Genomic DNA, 22,491 nt, shown 5'->3' on the forward strand with positions numbered 1-22,491 from the left:
AGTATTGCGTGAGTGTCAGCAATTGTGAAAGATTATATGATAGTTGAGTATGTGGACTTGCTGAAAAGCTCTTATACATTGACTCTTTCCTATGTTATGGTAAATTGCAATTGCTTCAATGACCGAGATTGTAGTTTGTTAGTTTTCAATGAAGTTTGCGGTTCATACTTGATATTGTGATGGAATTATTACTCTAGCATTAGATATCATATGACAAAAATTATATAAGTTGTTGTTATAAGAATGATCATGATTCCCTCATGTCCGTATTTTAATTTTATCGACACCTTCATCTCTAAACATGTGGACATATTTTTCGATTTCGGCTTTTCGCTTGAGGACAAGCGAGCTCTAAGCTTGGGGGAGTTGATACGTCCATTTTGCATCATGCTTTTATATCAATGTTTATTGCATTATGGGATGTTATTTCACATTATGTCACAGTACTTATGGCTATTCTCTCTTATTTTACAAGGTTTACATAAGGAGGGAGAATGCCGACAGCTGGAATTCTGGGCTGGAAAAGGAGCAAATATTAGAGACCTATTCAGCACAACTCCGAAAGTCCTAAAACTCAACGGAACACCTTATAATAAATAATGAAAAATCCTCGCCAAAGATGAAGACCATGGGGCTCACACCCTTCTCACGAGGGTGGGGGCGACCCCCCTAGGGCGCGCCCCCCTACCTCGTGGGCCCCCTGGTGGCTCTCCTATGACCATATTCTCCTATATGAAGTCTTTCGTCATAAAAAAATGAGAAGCAACCTTTCAGGACAAAACTCCGCTGCCACGGGGGGGGGGGGGGAACCTTGGCGGATCCAATCTAGAGCTCCGGCAGAGCTGTTCTGCCGGGGAAACTTTCCTCCCGAAGGGGGAAATCATCGCCATCATCGTCACCAATGCTCCTCTCATTGGGAGAGGTCAATCTCCATCAACATCTTCATCAGCACCATCTCATCTCAAAACCCAAGTTCATCTTTTGTATCCAATTCTTGTCTCCAAGTCCGGGATTAGTGCTAGTAGGTTGCTAGTAGTGTTAATTACTCCTTGTAGTTGATGCTAGTTGGTTTAATTGGTGGAAGATCATATGTTCATATCCTATATGCATATTAATACCCCTTTGATTATGAACATGTTTATGCTTTGTGAGTAGTTATGTTTGTTCCTGAGGACAAGGGAGAAGTCTTGCTATTAGTAGTCATGTGAATTTGGTATTCGTTCGATATTTTGACGAGATCTATGTTGTCTAGCCTCTAGTGGTGTTATATGAACGTCGACTACATAACACTTCACCATTATTTGGGCCTAGAGGAAGGCATTGGGAAGTAATAAGTAGGTGATGGGTTGCTAGAGTGACAGAAGCTTAAACCCTAGTTTATGCGTCGCTTCGTAAGGGGCTAATTTGGATCCATATGTTTCATGCTATGGTTAGGTTTACCTTAATACTTTTGTTGTAGTTGCGGATGCTTGCAATAGAGGTTAATCATAAGTGGGATGCTTGTTCAAGTAATAACAGCACCCAAGCACCGGTCCACCCACATGTCAAATTATCAAAGTACCGAACGTGAATCATATGAACGTGATGAAAACTAGCTTGACGATATTCCCATGTGTCCTCGGGAGTGCTTTTCCTTATATAAGAGTTTGTTCAGGCTTGTCCTTTGCTACAAAAAGGATTGGGCCACCTTGCTGCACTTTATTTACTTTTGTTATTTGTTGCTCATTACAAATTATCTCACCACAAAACTATGTGTTACCACTTATTTAAGTACTTGCAGAGAATACCTTGCTGAAAACCGTTTATCATTTCCTTCTGCTCCTCGTTGGATTCGACACTCTTACTTATCGAAAGGACTACGATAGATCCCCTATACTTGTGGGTCATCATGCGAGGCCTTCCTCCGCATCAGGCCCCACTTCGGCCAATGGCTGAAAACCTTCAATGTCAAACCAAAGGTGGTGAGCGGCCAGCAAGCAGAGTGCGGAGGCGCCATGGTGGGCAAGATGCATAATGTCACCTGGCTCGAGGGCACCTATGTGGATACCATATAGGGGTGGCAATCGGGGTGGTTCTACATCACCGAGCCACGCGACTCCAACTGGGTGGCGGTCCCCGAATTTCGATCCGGAATCCCCACGCGGCTTACGTCCTGGAAAAAGAAGGGCGAGTCCTGGGGCTCTCCGGTAGAGTTTACCGGACTCTAGACCTGCATCCAGAACATGACAAGCAAGAAAATCAAGCTCCTTAACATGGTCCAAGTTATGCTCTTCCGCCGGATCCTTCCGAGTCAACGGCGAGCATTTGTTTTGTGGGAGTTCGACTCAGCCAAAAACCAGACACTGCGAGAGCTCTACTAAACGACGCACGAGGACGTCTGGAGGGTGCTGTTCAAGAGTGCCAAGATCCCTCCCCCCTCAACGAGGACCGCGGACTCAGCGCAAAGTGCCACGCCAATCCGGTAAGCTTTTTATATTTCTCAGGGCATTTATTTGCCCCGGTTTAGTTGTGTGCATGATCTGAACTTCCATGTCATTAACAGGACTGGATAGAGACGGCGGAGCAGCTTGATAGCCCAGCCCCGCTGCCCGAAGATCCTGCAGACGCTCTTATGACGGAGATGCTGACTCCGGCACCCTACAAGGTGCCTGAAAAACCCAAGAAGAAGGCGGCGGGGACCCGAAAGGGTCTCCAGCGCAAGGTTGTATCGGAGTCATCGGACGATGACTCCGACGCGCACTCCTCCCACAAAAAGGAGGAGGAGGAGAAAAGTTCTCCCCCCCAGCCCGGGGAGACAAGAAAAGGGAGGCCGACCCATCCGGGGAGGCCGAAGGGTCCAAGAAGGGAAGGACCCTCCTTCCATACTGTGCCATGATGGCCGCCGACAGCGGCGACGAGTGGCTGCCCAGTGACAAGCCCGTGGCGAAGTCGTAATTGTCCGGACACCATAGTACTTCATGATATGTTTTATTGTACTGCCTTTCCTCATGCTGAACATGATTATGCAGTCCATCCCGAGCTCATCTCGATGTACCCTCGTCGAGCGGCTCTTTGGACTCGTCGGATATGAACAGCGGTTCTGTTCCGAGGTGTTGTCTAAACAGGCACCAAGCCAAGGGGAGGTGGTCCTGGGGGCGCCTCCCGGAGACTTCCCGGACCCTGGGTACCAAGGGAGCGAGGATCCTATGGGCTTTGAGTTCGGGCCCCAGCCAGACACTGCGCCGGAACTCTCGATGGTTCTGGACTCCGGCAGGCGGTCCCCCGTCAAGGGGGCCAACCATCCGTGCGGGTGTCCTCTGTCCAACCAGAGGCACTGGACAACTTGTTGGAAGCGCTTTCCATTGATGAAGAACACCGCACTATCATGAGTGCGGTGGTTAAGAAGGTTCAGTCCACCAAGAACAGACTGACCGAAGCCTGCGCCAACGTCCTAACAGGCTTTGAGGTGAGCAATCAAAGCATAAGAAAATATAACGCATAGATAGTAGCCCCTGATGCTCTGTTCGGTGTTCGCAAAGAAAAGACGAATAGAGGATCAAATGATAACTTAGGAGTCTAATTAGAGTATGTCTATGTGTATGTGCAAGCTTCACTGCTGGCCGCTGCCGCACGTACTGCGGAGGTCGCTGCGTTGAAGCAGGACCTGAAGCGGTCCGAGGACGAGCTCAGCCTTACCAAGGGGCAGCTCGAAGAGAGCAAAGGTAAGAAATACCCCTGTCTATTTAGTTAAAAATAAGTTCGGGTGAGTAATAGGATCATCATGGATTTGTCAGGGGCCACGGCCGAGGTGGAGACCCTGAGGACGGCGTTGTCCGCGGCCAAAGACAAAGTGGCCAAAGAACGTATTGAACGGGAGAAACAAGAAGCCCGAGTGGGTGAGGTGCAGCAAGAGCTTGAGGCTCTTGCCAAGAAGCACGAGTCCTTGGAGCTTGACTCCAAGACGTGGGATTCCGAGCTCGCGGAGGCGCTTGAAAGCGTCCGGAGCGCCAAGGCCGAAGCCCACAAGGCCCTCCAGGAGATTGATGTGGAAAAGAAGATAGCAGCGGGTAAGGCATTCAATATCCAAAGCAAGCATGTGAAGGAGACTTTCCTTTTTCTTACCCGAGTTCGGAGCTCTCCAGGAGTGTTTCCAGATCTTCCCCGCAGCGTGCTGGATGCCATAGAGTTTTACCGGGCTGAGGAGGGGAGCTCAATGGAGAAGTTGTTCTGGTCTCAGTATAGTGGGACCGAACACCCCGTGTCCTTGAGCGACCAGCTGAAGCAGTTAGTCGAACTTCACAAGGCGGCCGAACAGGCCATGAAGGGCCTTATAGTCCGGATGTGGCCTGGCGAGCCCCTGTCTGACAGCTACTTTGGCCTAGTAAGGTGGCTTGTGGAAGCCTGCCCGTGACTTGAAGTCATCAAGCGATCCGTCTGCATCGAGGGTGCACGCAGGGCTTTTGCCCGGGCGAAGGTGCACTGGGCGAAGCTGGACGCCGTGAAGCTGGTGAAGGAGGGACCGCCGGAGGGCAAGGAGCATCGCTGCCCCGAGAATTATTATGAGGGTCTCCTAGAGGGATCCCGCCTAGTGGCAGATGAGTGTCCCAAGGATGTAATTTTTGAATGAACATGTTCATGTGATCCTGTAATATGAAACGAGTTCATTTGCGCCATGCGACGCTTTCTTAATTTAAAATATTACCTTATGTGCGGCCGTTTATAAAAACTGAGAGTTGGCCAGTCGTCGGCTTCTGCCCCCATGTAACTAGAACCGGGGTGTTCGGGATAAACCTGAACACTCTTTACCCCAATTTTGGGTCCTCCAAGGGAGGTGTTCAGCACAACGAACCAGGCAATCGGACTATAATGCTTTATCACTCTCACTTAGCCATAGAAGTCTATGATTTTAAATTTTTGGCGAAGCCCCTGATATTCGGAGGGCCGAATTTGGGGCGCTATACACTTCTAAGCCGGACAAGGCCGACTCCTCGCCCGAAGCGGAAAAAGTATTTAAGGACTTGAGACGTCTCGAATAGTGACCGGTCTCTCGCCTTATCATGACAGTCAGTTTTTGGCTTTCTCTACTGAGGTGCTCATCCGGAAGAACCGGGACACAACCGCAGTAGTTCTCCCACCGCTACCTAAGCCGATATAGCGGAACGTAAGGTACCAAAGCATGGGAGCCGGGAAACCCAACATTTGACCCAAGACATGATTCGGAGCTGATGCATATAATGCTATAAGTTCGGGGTGCCGCACTGTCGAAAGTGTTCGGACTTCTTCCGCCGTATTACGGGGTAAACGAGAGCCCCTGGCGTACTGACCGTACCCAAGCGTGCAGGTGCGGTATGTCGTAAATGGACATATAAGAGAAAGAGAAAAACTTAAATAATGCAATGACAGCTTAATAATATGCATTGTTATTTGAATAATACGTCGAAGCGTACTGGTACAAGTAGTGCAATAAGCTGAAAGCAGGACAATTCGAAATGTCCCATCCAAGGCAAGCTATGCATAAAGAGTGAAAATGAGTATATCAAGTAATACTAGAGACCACCTGTCGGTTCCCGTGTTCATCTTAGCTTCTTGCCGCATCGGTTGTTGCTTCGGGAATGTGTCCGGTAGTCGTACTGCCGGAAAGGCCTTCCGAAGAGTTATGCCCTGAAAGAGAAAAGGAATGTCAAAGGTATACAGCCTCTGGTGTGGTTCAGCCACAATGCGGGGCGTGTCCTGATTGTGCCCCCGCCTATGTCCATGGTATTTTCAATGCGTAGTTATGTAAGCGCAACACGAGTTTCGTTGCTGCACGGGGACTGGGACGGGGGACGAATTGCTAGGCGAGCGCCGATCGTGTCAGGCGATGTTGTTGCATGTTATTCCAGACTCGCATGAAGGTGTCCGAGGGTTGTAACGCCGGATGGTTGGTCTGTCTGAACAGGCTGCTTTGTGCCTCTGCTACAAGGGCCGCAGTGTGCTCTTCCGCACGGAGCGAGCATTCTGTGTTTCCATTTACTGTTATGACCCCGCGAGGACCTGGCATCTTGAGCTTGAGGTATGCATAATGCGGCACTGCATTGAATTTTGCAAATGATGTCTGTCCGAGCAGTGCATGATAGCCACTACGAAACAGGACGATGTCGAAGATTAACTCTTCGCTTCGGAAGTTATCTGGTGATCCGAAGACAGTGTGATTGAGCCTATGCAATGGGCCCCTACACCTGGGATGACACCTTTGAAGGTGGTTTTGCTGGGTTTGATCCTTGAGGGATCGATACCCATTTTTCACACTGTATCCTGATAAAGCAGGTTCAGGCTGCTTCCGCCGTCCATAAGGACTCGAGTGAGATGAAATCCGTCAATGATGGGGTCTAGGACCAGTGCGGCAGATCCGCCATGACGGATGCTAGTGGGGTGGTCCCTGCGATCAAAGGTGATCGGACAAGCAGACTATGGGTTAAACTTTGGGGCGACGGGCTCCATCGCGTAGACGTCCCTTAGTGCACACTTCCACTCCCTCTTGGGAATGTGAGTTGCGTATATCATGTTCACTGTCTTTACTTGTGGGGGAAACCCCTTCTGTCCCCCTGGGTTCGGCGGCCGGGGCTCCTCCTCGTCATCTCTATGCATCCCATTGTCCTTATTTTCGGCATTTAACTTGCCGGCCTGCTTGAACACCCAGCATTCTCTGTTGGTGTGATTAGCTGGCTTTTCAGGGGTGCCGTGGATTTGACACGAGCGATCCAGTATGCGAACCAGACTAGACGGAGCCGAAGTATTTATTTTGAATGGCTTTTTCCGCTGACCGGATCTAGAGCCTTTGAATCCGGCGTTGACTGCCGTATCTTCGGTGTTACCACCGTTATTGCGGCCCTTTGGTCTATTACGACGCTGCCTACTGTTAACGTCTTTGGCATCCGAGGTATCCGAATTCCTTGATGTATTATTGCTGCGAGCCAACCAGCTGTCCTCACCCGCGCAAAAGCGGGTCATGAATGTTGTGAGGGCTGCCATAGATTTCGGCTTCTCCTGGCCGAGGTGGCGGGCGAGCCACTCATCGTAGATGTTATGTTTGAATGCCGCTAGGGCTTCTGCATCCGGACAGTCTACGATTTGATTTTTCTTGGTCAGGAACCATGTCCAGAATTGTCTGGCCGATTCCCCTAGCTGCTGGGTTATGTGGCTCAAGTCATCAGCATCCGGTGGCCGCACATAAGTGCCCTGGAAGTTGTAAAGAAATGCATCTTCCAAATCCTCCCAACTGCCGACGGAATCTACTGGCAAGCTATTCAGCCAATGTTGAGCTGGTCCTTTGAGGCGAGGTACTTGATTGCATGTAGATCGTCACCACGAGCCATGTGGATATGGAGGAAATCCTCAATCCATACAGCAGGATCTGTTGTGCCGTCATATGATTTGATATTTACGGGTTTAAAACCCTCCGGGAATTCATGATTCATAACTTCGTCAGTGAAGCATAAGGGGTGTGCGGCGCCTCTGTGCCGGGCTATATCCCGACGTAGTTTGTATGAGTCTTCTCTGCTGTATTCGGCCCAGCCAGATTTACTCTTGGTGTATCCGATGCGATGATCATCGTCCCGTTCGGGCGCACGTGTTCGTGTCCTGTATATTGACCTTGCGATTTTTGCCTTGCTGTCTAAGATGTCTCATCGGTCCTCTGTGTTGCCCCAGGATTTAGTATCTTTGACTGAATGGCGATGGGGTGCAGGCTGAACTTTGGGCTGAAACGTCTCTCTGGCTCGGCCGCGTAGTTGCCGGTCAGCTGCATTGTACACTAGTGAATGAGGTTTGAATGCTTCCTCCTCGAGGTGAGGTAGCAACCTGCGTTTTGGGTAACTCGTGGACGGGCGCTCGGGTTCATGTTCCTTGGCCGCAAGGACTTCGGTCCACCTATCTGCTAGCAAGTCTTGATTAGCTTGAAGCTGTTGCTATTTCTTCTTTAGGCTATTTGCCGTGGCCATAAGTCGGCGCTTGAAGTGCTCTTGCTCGACGGGGTCCTCAGGCACAATAATTTCGTCGTCGCCGTGGCTCGCCTCGTCTATGGAGAGAGGCATGTAATTGTCCTCCTCTGGTTCTCCATATGCTGCCTGCTCTGGAGGGCTAGCTTGTTCGTCCTCTGGCTCTTTGCTATGATGGAGGGGATTGTTGTTGTCTTCAGCGCTATCCAGAGTGTTATTATCTCCTGTGCCGGTATCACTACTCTTACTGTGGCGGGACTTAGAGCGGCGCCGCTGACGTCGGCGCTTGGGTTGCTTCTTGGAGGGGTCATCCTTTGCTTTCTCCTCGCCATTGGCTTCTTCGGGGGTGTCCACCATATATATATCATATGATGAGGTGGCGGTCCATTGCCCCGAGGGCGGTGGATCCTGTTCGTCTCCGGCTTCGTCGTCCATACCGTCGAAGTCTTCGGAGCCGAAGTCGAGCATGTCGGTTAAGTCGTCGACAGTGGCTACAAAGTGGGTGGTGGGTGGGCAGCGAATTTCTTTGTCGTCCGCATCCCATTCTAGCCGGACATAGTTCGGCCAAGGTTCTCCTGACAGGGAGTGAGACCTTTATGAATTTAGCACATCTCCAAAAGGTGAGTGCTGAAAGATATCCGCGGAGGTGAACTCCATGATTGGCGCCCAGGCGGACTCGATGGGCGCGGATACGAGCGCCTCGGAGTCCGTGACCGAAGATGAATCCAGTGGTTCGGCAACACAGCTCTCGTAAGGGGTGAATTCAGTATCCGACTCTATCGCCGCTGAGAGTGCGACCTCCATGGCGGGGTCCATCCCTCTGCTCTCGGATGGCGTGACTTGCTCCGGATATATGGACGGAGTAGCTGCGGATGCGATCTCCCATATAATGTCCGATAGTAGAGTTACGTCATGCACGTTAAGACTGTACGGCGCATCCGACATAGGCTCGAATCCATCGAAGATCAACTCTCCACGGATGTCGGCCGTGTAGTTCAAGTTTCCAAATCTGACCTGATGGCCAGGGGCGTAGCTCTCAATCTGCTCCAGATGGCCAAGCGAGTTGGCCCGCAGTGCAAAGTCGCCGAATATGAAGATCTGTCCGGGGAGGAAAGCCTCACCCTGGACTGCATCGCTAGCGATGATCGAAGGAGCCATCGAGCCTTATGGTGACGACACAGAGGAAATCTCAATGAAAGCACCAATGTCGGTGTCAAAACCGGCGGATCTCGGGTAGGGGGTCCTGAACTGTGCGTCTAAGGCGGATGGTAACAGGAGGCAGGGGACACGATGTTTTACCCAGGTTCGGGCCCTCTTGATAGAGGTAAAACCCTACGTCCTGCTTGATTGTTCTTGATGATATGAGTATTACAAGAGTTGATCTTCCATGAGATCAGAGAGGCTAAACCCTAGAAGCTAGCCTATGGTATGATTGTATGTTGTCCTACGGACTAAAATCCTTCGGTTTATATAGACACCGGAGGAGGCTAGGGTTACACAAGGTCGGTTACAAAGGAGGAGATATCCATATCCGTATTGCCTAGCTTGCCTTCCACGCCAAGTAGAGTCCCATCCGGACACGGGACGAAGTCTTCAATCTTGTATCTTCATAGTCCAACAGTCCGGCAAAAGGATATAGTCCGGCTGTCCGGAGACCCCCTAATCCAGGACTCCCTCAGTTAGCAAGGTCATGTTACTAGCCCATACCGAGCTCTCGATAGTCGAGGTTCTGGCTATTGCAATAAAGAGGTGCGTCCAACCTCTCCAATCTAGAGTATCTCCCTTATGGTGTTACAACAGAGAAGATGACGCGTCTCATTACAGATGGAAGGGTACGGATACCCCTGCCAAACTGGCCACAATCTTGGCCGATCTGTATAAGGGTGAAAAAGAAGATTTCCTCCACTTAAACTGCCGGGAAGGCTATTCTATGTACAACCCCATTGAATGGGTAAGACTTCGACTATCTGTGTTTGCCTTATTGCTGTCACGACATGCTAATCCAATTTGTTCTTTGTTAAAATAGTCATGGTCGAAGATGATCAAGGACGTTCACTGTTCTTCCCCACAGCCAGAGGACCATAATCGCGATGAAGACCCTGGATTTCACGAGGATCCAGATATATACATAGAGTTTGATGATGGGGTATTTTATCAAGCGAGCCTTGAAGTCTCGAAAGTGGCTATCACCGCCAACTACCCCCGCCCCTATCCCTTCTCCATCGTAAGTATTTGGAGGGCTCTTAAAAGGAAGTCCCTACTTGCACCTTTATCCATTATACTAATCCGGATTTTAATAGGATCAGCGCTCGGCGGACCGTACCTCCTCAAGGGCGGTCCCTACACAGGGTAGTTGTTCAAAATGAAAGGGGACCAGGAGCGCTGCAGAAACCCCACAGTCTTCCAAGAGGTATGTCTACTTAACACATGCCCAGGCATGAGTCCGGATTGTTTAAAGTCTCCTTTTAGCCTTGATGTTAGGAGAAACACGCGGCAGACAGTGGGAAAATGCCCTGTTAGCCGAATGTCCACCAATCCGATGCCAGACTCGCCAACTAGGACGAGAGCCGATGCAATGCCAGTTCCACCGCCTCATGAGGATTCAGACGATGTTTCTGTCATGAATTCTGAAGTGGAGAGCGTGATGAATCATCATCGATTGAAAGAGGCCATGCGCGCTCCGGCCTTTTCCGAGCAACAGTTTACCGCACTCAGGTCGGTGGATGCATATATCTGAACAGCTCGAGACGGACTTGCCGGAGTCACTCAGTTGTTCTCAAAGGATATACAGGTGCTATGCAATTTTGATAGTCATATGCCAGTAGCCCCCGAGACTTGAAGCGATGAGGCAAACCGATTTAAGGATCAATATGACCCGAAGGTTCTCAAAGAGAAGAATACTACACTATCCTAGGAGCTAAAGAAAAATCAGATGCAGCTAAATGCCGTCACCGCCGAACTGGCGGAAATGAAGAAGGCCGCAATGAGCGCATCAAGGAATAAAAAACACGATGAGGAAAAAGACCAACAATTCGAAGAGATAGAGAACTTAAGGGCTCAGTTATCAGCAACGTAGAAACAAAATAAGAAGCTGAAGGGCGGCATGTTCGGTATGTCTTCCTTTCTTTTTTTTTAAACCACCCTAGGGGATCATGTTTAGTCCATAATTCAGAACGTCATGACTCTGTTGTTGCAGGCCTGTTAACCGGTCGGCCGGAAGAAGAAGTATCTGGATTTCAGGGGAACATGCTGAAGGAACTATCTGTGTTACATGCTCGAGCCCGGAAAGACATGAGGAGTATGGTGAAGGCATTATGGCCATCTGATACTCCTCCAGAAAGTATGGAGGGCTTGGCAAACCTGCTCAAAGGTGCCTGTCTATGAAAGACATCTGCCTCTCGTGAAGGCGCACGAGAAGCCTGGGCTATGGTGAAAACACGCTTCACCAAGCTAGATCCAAATCATATGGCCCGAGTGGGACCACAGGGACCAGACAGGAAAGAAATTCCACCGAATTTGGTGTATGACCAAGTAATGATAGCTGCGAAGTATTCACAGGAAGACTGTAGGTTAGACAGTCTTATAGATGGAATAGATAAGGAATAGGTATTTGATTTGATGTATTAATGTACGTTATGATCGACCTGTACCTTTATCCAAACATGTGAAAAGTTTGTCATCGCAAGCTTTCGGCTTTAACCTCTGAACCAAAATGGTGGAGTGTTTCCGGATACTATTTGGAATGAAAAGAAGCATTCTCTATGTCCTGAAACCAGGCAACCCAGTCATTGTGCTCGAACAGACAATTTTTTAGTTTGGGATGTATGTTATATTACATATGTAAGAAACATCTTCCAAGGAGAATAGTTCTATTAAGGGTTCCTTTCCTTGGGTTGGCATGCTGAAATTATGCGCGCCGTGGCTTTGGTCCGCAATATGGAAAAAGCTGTCCTGTATGTTTTTATAGTTACCAGAATATAACAATCTTTCGTTTGATTGCCGACCAATTATTCTCTTAAGAACGCTAGCTTTCGCCTTCACCCGTCTGAAGTATGTGTCTGGATGACCCGGTTGTAGCAATCGCAGAGGTGCTCCCTTTACACCCTAGCCGAACAATCGGGAACGTAGGGCATAAATACAGGAGCAAGGCAACCCAGCTTGGCAAAAAAATAAGTCATAGAGGTGCATATAATGGAAAAAGGGTGTATATGAGCAAACGACATGTATATTGTGAGCTTCAGGCTCGGAATAATAATAAGCTTCGGTTAAAGAAGCTCCCAGTCATGGTAGGGTGTATACATTTTAGAATGTGTACCCCTCAAGCGTTCGGCTTATCCGAACACATTCTGGAAATTGTATAAAAACAAGAAAACAAAAAAACAAAATGAAGAGGAGAAAGAAGAACGAAAAAGAAGTATGGCCAAACTTATGCTAGTATCTTCGGAGCTGAGTACAGTTCCATGGATTCGGCTCTAGGTGATTATCCAATGCATTACGAAGGCGATAGGCTCACTAAAAAAAGACACACCCATGACATTTTGGGCCGAACAATTTTTTTCTTGTCATGCTTATGACACTTCTATGATGATAATTGTCACAAAACACAGTATCATCATAGATGTGGTGGGGTCCTACTTCTATGACAAAAATCATGACAAAAAATGGGCTTTTCGTCCTGGGCGGGCCGGAGACGCAGCTGCATGTCATTCTTTGGGCCGTCCATGATGGAAAAAACCGTGGTAGAAGCAAGGGCGAGGAAAATATCAGGGGAGTTCCCGGTTACGGTGGGTGGTCGGGGGCCGAGCGATGCGCGTTTCTCTCGTACGTGCGCGCATGTGTGCGCGGTGTTGGGCTCTAACTGAACTCGAGTGAGGCGTTGGGCTCTAACTGAACCCGAGCGATTGCACTGCAGGCTACGCGTTACTGAACCCGAGCGATCGATCGATCCCTTGCTGTTAACTGAACCCGAGTTATTCCTTTGCTACTGCTGCTAACTGAAGCCGATCGATGCTGCCTCTGGATGAACAGTCAGCGTTGTTGGGGGGGGGGGTTGGATGAACAGTTCCCGGTGGGGGGTTGGATGAACAGGACCCCGTGGTAGTAGAGGCCATTGCCGCTAGATGAACAGTACCGCAATCGATCGAGCCGGTTGGGGGGTGGATGAACAGAACCCCGTGGAGGGCTGGATGAATAGGACGACCCTGTGGAGGGCTGGTTGAACAGTAGCCGGTGGAGGGCTGGATGACTAGTAGCCCGTGGAGGGGTGGTTGAACAAGAACCCATGGAGAGGCTAGTTGAACAGTAGCCGGTGGAGGAGCGCGCGGTGGAGGCTGGATGAACAGGATCCCGTGGATGAACAGTCGCAGGTGGAGGCTGGAGGAGGTCAACGGTAGATGAACAGTAACCCGTGGAGGCAGTCGAGGGTGGAGATGAACAATATCCCGTGGAGTCCCGTTTTGCGGTATGCCACACCCCTCCCAATGAACAGGACCCCCGTTTCGACCATAGCACTCCAACACAAGTCCGTTTCCTCCATACGCCACACCCCTCCCGATCAACAGGACCCCATTTCGACCATAGGAGATCCAAGAGAAGTCTGTTTCCTCCGTTTTACGGTACGCCAGACCCCTCCCATTGAACAGGATCCTGTTTCGACCATGGCCTGTCGAACACAAGGCCGTTTCCTCCGTTCCGCGGTACGCCAGGCCTCGTTTCCATCGGTTGTCCTGTCCAAGACGGTTGGCTCCCGATGAACACGATGACGCATTCCGTTCCGACCCATCCGGTTGCCTTCCCATGATCACGACAATGGCACAGCTTCTCCATTCCGTCCCAACCATGTACACGAGCCCTGGTCGTACGTATGCGCGAGTAGGCGTTCGAGACCTCGCCCGTATGTACGTACATGGCCATATTTACTTTCTTGCACCCTGGCTGTACGTACGTGTACATGCTACATGCGCGCCTCCACTATGACATGTGCGCGCCTCTACTATGATGCGTGTGCGCCTCTACATCGACCAGTATGTATGTACACGTTCGCGACCAGAATGACAATGCTACGTACGCTTCGACCAGGTGGGACCTAACTGTCAGGAACTTCCTTCCGTGCGAAGATGTAGCTGGTGGGTGATACGTCTCCAACGTATCTATAATTTTTTATTGTTCCATGTTATTGTGTTATCTGTTTTGCATGTTAATGGGCTTTATTTTACACTTTTATATTATTTTTGGGACTAACCTACTAACGCAAGGCCCAGTGCAAATTGCCGTTTTTTGCCTATTTCAGTGTTTCGCAGAAAAGGAGTATCAAACGGAATCCAAATGGAATGAAACCTTCGGGAGAGTTATTTTTGGAACAAACGTGATCCAGAGGACTTGGAGTAGACGTCAAGCAACCAAAAAGGTGGCCACGAGGCAGGGGGCGAGCCTACCCCCTGGGCGCACCCTCTCCCCTCATGGGCACCTTGTGGCTCCACCGACCTACTTCTTCCTCCTATATATATTCATATACCCCGAAAACATCTAGGAGCACCACGAAACCCTATTTCCACCGCCGCAACCTATTGTACCCAACAGATCCCATCTTGGGGCCTTTTCCGGAGCTCCGCCGGAGGGGGCATCAATCACGGAGGGCCTCTACATCAACTCCATGGCCCCTCCGATGATGTGTGAGTAGTTTACTTCAGACCTTCGGGTCCATAGCTATTAGCTAGATGACTTCTTCTCTCTCTTTGAATCTCAATAAAAAGTTCTCCACGATCTTCTTGGAGATCTATTCGATGTAACTCTTTTTGCGGTGTGTTTGTCGAGATCGGATGAATTGTTGGTTTATGATCGAGTCTATCTATGAACAATATTTGATTCTTCTATGAAATCTTTTATGTATGATTGGTTACCTTTGCAAGTCTCTTCGAATTATCAGTTTGGTTTGGCCTACTAGATTGATCTTTCTTGCAATGGGAGAAGTGCTTAGCTTTGGGTTCAATCTTGCGGTGCTTGATCCTAGTGACAGAAAGGGAAATGACACGTATTGAATTGTTGCCATCGAGGATAAAAAGATGCGGTTTATATCATATTGCTTTAGTTTATCCCTCTACATCATGTCATCTTACCTAATGCGTTACTCTGATCTTATGAATTTAATACTCTAGATGCATGCTGGATATCGATCGATGTGTGGACTAATAGTAGTAGATGCAGGCAGGAGTCGGTCTACTTTGTCACGGACGTGATGTCTATATACATGATCATGCCTAGATATTCTCATAATTATTCGCTTTTCTATCAATTGCTCGACAGTAATTTGTTCACCCACCGTAATACTTACACTATCTTGAGAGAAGCCACTAGTGAAACCTATGGCCCCCGGGTCTATTCTCCATTATATTAATCTCCCATCAACAAGTTATTTCTGGCACCGTTTATTTTGCAATCTTTACTTTCAATCTATATCATAAAAATACCAAAAATATTTATCTTATCATTATTATCTCTATCAGATCTCACTCTCGTAAGTGAACGTGAAGGGATTGACAACCCCTTTATCACGTTGGTTGCGAGATTCTTATTTGTTTGTGTAGGTACGAGGGACTTGCGTGTAGTCTCCTACTAGATTGATACCTTGGTTCTCAAAACTGAGGGAAATACTTACACTACTTTGCTGCATCACCCTTTCCTCTTCAAGGGAAAACCAATGCAGTGCTCAAGAGGTAGCAAGAAGGATTTCTGGCGCCGTTGCCGGGGAGACCTACATCAAGTCAAGACATACCAAGTACCCATCACAAACTCTTATCCCTCGCATTACATTATTTGCCATTTGCTTCTTGTTTTCCTCTCCCCCACTCCACCTTTGCCATTTTATTCGCCCTTTTTCTGTCCACTTCTTCCCGTATGTATCTTTGTTTGTGTTTCCATGTGCCTTCTATTTGCTTGCATCTTTGCTTGCTACAAATCTATTGATATGGATCCACTTAAAGTGTTCTACTTGGATCATCTTCGATCCTTATGCGCTCGTGCTGAAACCCCAACTAGCCTAGTTGATGGGAAATCTTTAGATGAGCATGCCCATTTTGTGCGTCACCGTTTGTCTGAAAATGGGAGACTCTTATGGGATCAAATAAACAGATTGCTGTGTTATGCTTGGAATCTTTGTGAAATTTATGATTTTACTTGTTGCTCTAAGAACCCTAAAAAACACCTCCACTACCTATGTGAGTTTAATGATAATGAAATCTTATCTTCTTATGCAAAGGGTGTTTATAGTTACTACGATATCAAACAAGTTGAAGAATTTGTTGCTTTTAAGGGTGCTTATGAAGTTGCTTCTTTGATTGAAAAGTATGATATTACTCTCCATGAATCTGAAAATTTTGACATACTTAAATATTGCTATGAAAACTATGATCATAATGTCTATGTCAAAGAATTTATTGAAAGAATGACCGCTGCTTCGGAAGAAAATAATGATATGCATGAATCTATAGATAATTATGATTTCGGTGATTTGATTGAAATATCCCTTGATGAACATGATTCTTGCTATTCTTGTGGCCATGATGCCAATATTTATGAAGATGAATTTGCTATAGTTCCTTATGTTAAACATGAGATCGTTGCTATTGCAGCCATACTTGATAGTTCCTTCGATGACAAGCATGATTGCGATGATGTTATTATAAATTCTCTTAATGTCAATTGTGTTAATGATATGCAAAACCTCAAGCTTGGGGATGCTAGTTTTGCTATGACTACTATTTGTTGCAATGATGATGATTGAGGTGATTCTTCTTTTGATCTTGAAAATGTATTAAGCCCCATGATAATAATGTTTGCAATAATATTGAAAGTGGGTTTGGAGAGTGTCAACTTTAGATCCCACATATTTGGAGAATGTTCAATCTTATGAAGTTTTTGATAAAAGTGGGTTTGGAAGAGTGTCAACTTTAGATCCCACATATTTGGAGAATGTTCAATCTTATGAAGTTTTTGATAAAAGTGGGTTTGGAGAGGTCATGACTTCAGTTAATGTTAATCCCACTATTTTGGAAGAGTGTCAACTTTGCATGCATGTGGATCGTGTTGAAAATATTTTATGTGATAGCTATTTTGTTGAACTTTCTTATGATCCTACATGTAATTATTATGAGAGAGTCAAATATGGTTGTAGAAATTTTCATGTTACTAAATTACCTCTCGTTATGTTGAGATTGCTATTGTTTCTTTCTGCTTCCTTGCATATGCTAGTTTTTTCTTGCCTTGATAATTTGTTTGCCTACAAGATGCCTATGCATAGGAAGTATGTGAGACTTAGATATGTTTTTCACGTGTTTTATGATGCTCTCTTTGTGCTTCAATTCTTGTCTTTCGTGTGAGCATCATTGAAATTATCAATGCCTAGCTAGGGGCGTTAAACGATAGCGCTTGTTGGGAGGCAACCCAATTTTATTTTTGTTCCTTGCTTTTTGGTTCTGTTTAGTAATAAATAATTTATCTAGCCTCTGTTTAGATGTTGTTTTATACTTTTAATTAGTGTTTGTGCCAAGTAGAACCTTTGGGAACACTTGGGGAAAGTCTTTGCGATCTTGCTGTAAAAAACAGAAACTTTAGCGCTCACGAGATTAGCTGCCAATTTTTACTAGAGAGTGCGATTAAGTTGATTATTTTTGCAGATGACTTATAGATAAATTCCTCACGTCAAGAAATTTATTTTAGAATTTTTGGGGTTCCATAAGTATTCGAAACCTACAGATTACTACAGACTGTTCTGTTTTTGACATATTCTGTTTTTCGTGTGTTGTTTGCTTATTTTGTTGAATCTATGGCCAGTATCAGAGGTTATGAACCATAGAGAAGTTGGAATAAAGTAGGTTTGACACCAATACAAATAAAGAATGATTTTATTACAGTACCTTAAGTGGTGGTTTGTTTTCTTATACTAACGGAGCTCAGGAGATTTTATGTTTAAGTTTTGTGTTGTGAAGTTTTCATGTTTTCGGTAAAGATTTGATGGATTATGGAACAAGGAGTGGAAAGAGACTAATCTTGGGGATGACCAAGGCACCCCAAGGTAAAATTCAAGGACAACCAAAAGCCTAAGCTTGGGTATGCCCCGGAAGGCATCCCCTCTTTCGTCTTCTTCTATCGGTAACATTACTTTAGGCTATATTTTTATTCACCACATGATATGTGTTTTGCTTGGAGAGTCTTGTATGATTTGAGTCTTTGATTTTTAGTTTTCCACAATCATCCTTTCTGTACACACCTTTTGGGAGAGACAAACATGAATTGGAATTTATTAGAATACTCTATGTGCTTCACTTATATCTTTTGAGCTAGATAATTTTGCTCTAGTGCTTCGCTTATACCTTCTAGAGCATGGTGGTGATTTTATTTTATAGAAATTATTGATATATCATGCTTCAATAATATTATTTTGAGAGTCCTTTAGAACAGCATGGTAATTTGATTTGGTTACGAATTTAGTCCTAATATGATAGGCATCCAAGATCGGTATAATAAAAACTTTCAAAAAAAAGTGCATTGAGTACTAGGAGAAGCTTGATACTTGATAATTGTTTTGAGATATAAAGCTGGTAATATTAGAGTGTGATAGTTGAGTATTTGTGAATTTGAGAAATACTTGTGTTGAAGTTTGCAAGTCCCGTAGCATGCACGTATGGTGACCGTTGTGTAACAAATTTGAAACATGAGGTGTTATTTGATTGTCTTCCTTATGAGTGGCGGTCGGGGACGAGCGATGGTCTTTTCCTACCAATCTACCCCCCTAGGAGCATGCGTGTAATGCTTGGTTTTTGATGACTTGTAGATTTTTGCAATAAGTATGTGAGTTCTTTATGACTAATGTTGAGTCCATGGATTATACGCACTCTCACCCTTCCATCATTGCTAGCCTCTTGGGTACCATGGATTTCCCTTTCTCACCTTGGGAGTTGGTGCAAACTTCGCCGGTGCATCCAAATCATGTGATATGATACGCTCTGTGACACATAAACCTCCTTATATCTTCCTCAAAAAAGCCACCATACCTACCTATTATGGCATTTCCATAGCCATTCCAAGATATATTGCCATGCAAGTTTCCATTGTTCCATTTATCATGACACACATCATCATTGTCATATTGCCTTGCATGATCATGTAGTTGACATCGTATTTGTGGCAAAGCCACCGTTCATAATTTTTCATATGTGTCACTCTTGATTCATTGCCTTCCCGGTACACCGCCGGAGGCATTCATAGAGTCATACTTTGTTCTAGTATCGAGTTGTAATCATTGAGTTGTAAATAAATAGAAGTGTGATGATCATCATTAATAGAGAATTGTCACCAAAGTAAGAAGGCCCAAAAAAGGAAAAGAAAAAAGCGGCAATGCTACGATCCTTTTTTCCACACTTGTGCTTCAAAGTAGCACCATGATCTTTATGATAGAGAGTCTCTTGTTTTTTCACTTTGATATACTAGTGGGAATTTTTCATTATAGAACTTGGCTTGTATATTGCAACAATGGGCTTCCTCAAAAGCCCTAGGTCTTCATGGAAAGCAAGTTGGATGCACACCCACTTAGTTTCTTTTGTTGAGCTTTCATACATATATAGCTCTAGTGCATCCGTTGCATGGCAATACCTACTCCTTGCATTGACATCAATTGATGGGCATCTCCCTAGTCCATTGATTAGCCGTGTCGATGTGAGACTTTCTCCTTTTTGTCTTCTCCACATAACCCCCATCATCATATTCTATTCCACCCATACTGCTATATCCATGGCTCACGCTCATGTATTGCGTGAAAGTTGAAAAAAGTTTGAGATTACTAAAGTGTGAAACAATTGCTTGGCTTGTCATCGGGGTTGTGCATGATAAGAGAATTCTTGTGTGACGAAAATGGAGCATGAACAAACTAGATGATTTTGTAGGGATTAACATTCTTTTGCCGCGTTATTTTGAGACGACATAATTGCTTAGTTAGTATGCTTAAAGTATTTTTATTTTTATTTCAATATTAGACTTTTGTCTTGAATCTTCCGGATCTGAATATTCATGCCACAATAAAGAGAATTACATTCAGAATTGTGCTAGGTAGCATTCCACATCAAAAAATTTGTTTTTATCATTTACCTACTCAGGACGAGTAGGAATTAAGCTTGGGGATGCTTGATACGTCTCCAACGTATCTATAATTTTTGATTGTTCCATGCAATTATATTATCGGTTTTGGATGCTAAAGGGCTTTATTTTACACTTTTATATTATTTTTGGGACTAACCTACTAACCCAAGGCCCATTTCAAATTGCTGTTTTTTTTTCTTATTTCAGTGTTTCGCAGAAAAGGAATATCAAACGGAATGAAACCTTCGGGAGCGTTATTTTTGGAACAAACGTGATCCACGGGACTTGGAGTAGACGTCAAGCAACCAACGAGGTGCCGACGAGGCAGGGGGCGCGCCTACCCCCTGGGTGCGCCCTCCCCCCTTGTGGCTCCACCGACCTACTTCTTCCTCCTATATATATTCATATACCCCGAAAACATCCAGGAGTACCACGAAACCCTATTTCCACCAGTGCAACCTTCTGTACCCAAGATATCCCATCTTGGGGCCTTTTCCGGAGCTCCGCCGGAGGGGGCATCGATCACGGAGGGCCTCTACATCAACTCCATGGCCCCTCGACGATGTGTGAGTAGTTTACTTCAGACCTTCTGTTCCATAGCTGTTAGCTAGATGGTTTCTTCTCTCTATTTGAATCTCAATACAAAGTTCTCCTCGATCTTCTTGAAGATCTATTCGATGTAACTCTTTTTACGGTGTGTTTGTCGAGATCCGATGAATTGTGGGTTTATGATCAAGCCTATCTATGAACAATAATTGATTCTTCTCTGAAATCTTTTATGTATGATTGGTTATCTTTGCAAGTCTCTTCGAATTATTAGTTTGGTTTGGCCTACTAGATTGATCTTTCTTGCAATGGGAGAAGTGCTTAACTTTGGGTTCAATCTTGCGGTGCTCGATCCCAGTGACAGAAAGGGAAACGACACATATTGAATTGTTGCCATCGAGGATAAAAAGATGGGGTTTATATCATATTTCTTGAGTTTATCCCTCTACATCATGTCATCTTACCTAATGCGTTACTCTGTTCTTATGAACTTAATACTCTAGATGCATGCTGGATAGCGGTCGATGTGTGGAGTAATAGTAGTAGATGCAGGCAGGAGTCGGTCTACTTGTCACGGATGTGATGCCTATATACATGACCTTGTTCAAGAATTCATCCGATTAACCAGTTAACTTGCCGATTAATCCCTACTCATAGGGTCCCCGAGTAGCCGATTACCCGATAAATCATCCGATTAATTGATTAAATGGCTGATTAACTTGCCGATTAGCCTATTAATCCCCTACTCACCAGCCGACCGAGCAGCTACCAGTTAACAATTTCCTCAACAATTCATGATCATTCCTAGATATTCTCATAATTATTCGCTTTTTTATCAATTGCTCAACAGTAATTTGTTCACCCACCGTAATACTTATGCTATCTTGAGAGAAGCCACTAGTGAATCCTATGGCCCCGGGTCTATTCTCCATTATATTAATCTCCCGTCAACAAGTTATTTCAGGCACCGTTTATTTTGCAATCTTTACTTTCAATCTGTATCATAAAAATACCAAAAATATTTATCTTATCATTATTATCTCTATCAGATCTCACTCTCGTAAGTGACCGTGAAGGGATTGACAACCCCTTTATCGCGTGGGTTGCGAGGTTCTTATTTGTTTGTGTCGGTACGAGGGACCTGCGTGTAGTCTCCTACTCGATTGATACCTTGGTTCTCAAAACTGAGGGAAATACTTACGCTACTTTGCTGCACCACCCTTTCCTCTTCAAGGGAAAACCAACGCAGTGCTCAAGAGGTAGCAGTGGGTCCCATCAGTCAGGGGGAAACATTTTTTTCACGAAATACGGTGGCCTGTCTAGTGGGTCCCTGCTGTCAGGTGGAGGAATAATCATTTTGCGCATAATAAGGAGGCACTTCCTTGCCGCTGCCGTGGACCCAGCCATAAGCCTCTCCACGTACAGTACTCTTCTGATGGAAGTCGTTCCTTGACCAAGTTGACCATGCCACGCCGAGAGAACCAGGGCGGTGGACGACGACGAGGCCTAGGAAGGGGACGACGCGGAGCCAGGGAAGACGCGACAGTGGATGCCAACATGGAGGGGAGTACGTGGGTTGACTGCTTCGGCTGCGGTGTGAGGCTGCCGTCGCCAGAGAATAACAAGAGGTGTGGGTGTGTATAGAGGGATGGCATGGCCAGCGGTGGCAGCACAGCCGTACACGGGATGCAGGAGCAGGCGGCACGGCCGACGCTTGTTTGGGCAGCTGGAGCAAGAACCCCAGAGGTTGGAGAAGCATTACGGCCGTTGGATGGACATCTTACGGTCACTGGAGCTAGAATCGATCATATTATCTAAGTTGACAAAGGCCTCCGTCCCCGTCATCTTAGTAGGCCCACAA

This window comes from Triticum urartu, chromosome 4A (genome assembly GCF_056163025.1).
Source record: "Triticum urartu cultivar PI428250 chromosome 4A, HENAU_Tu73, whole genome shotgun sequence".
Classification (NCBI taxonomy): Eukaryota; Viridiplantae; Streptophyta; class Magnoliopsida; order Poales; family Poaceae; genus Triticum; species Triticum urartu.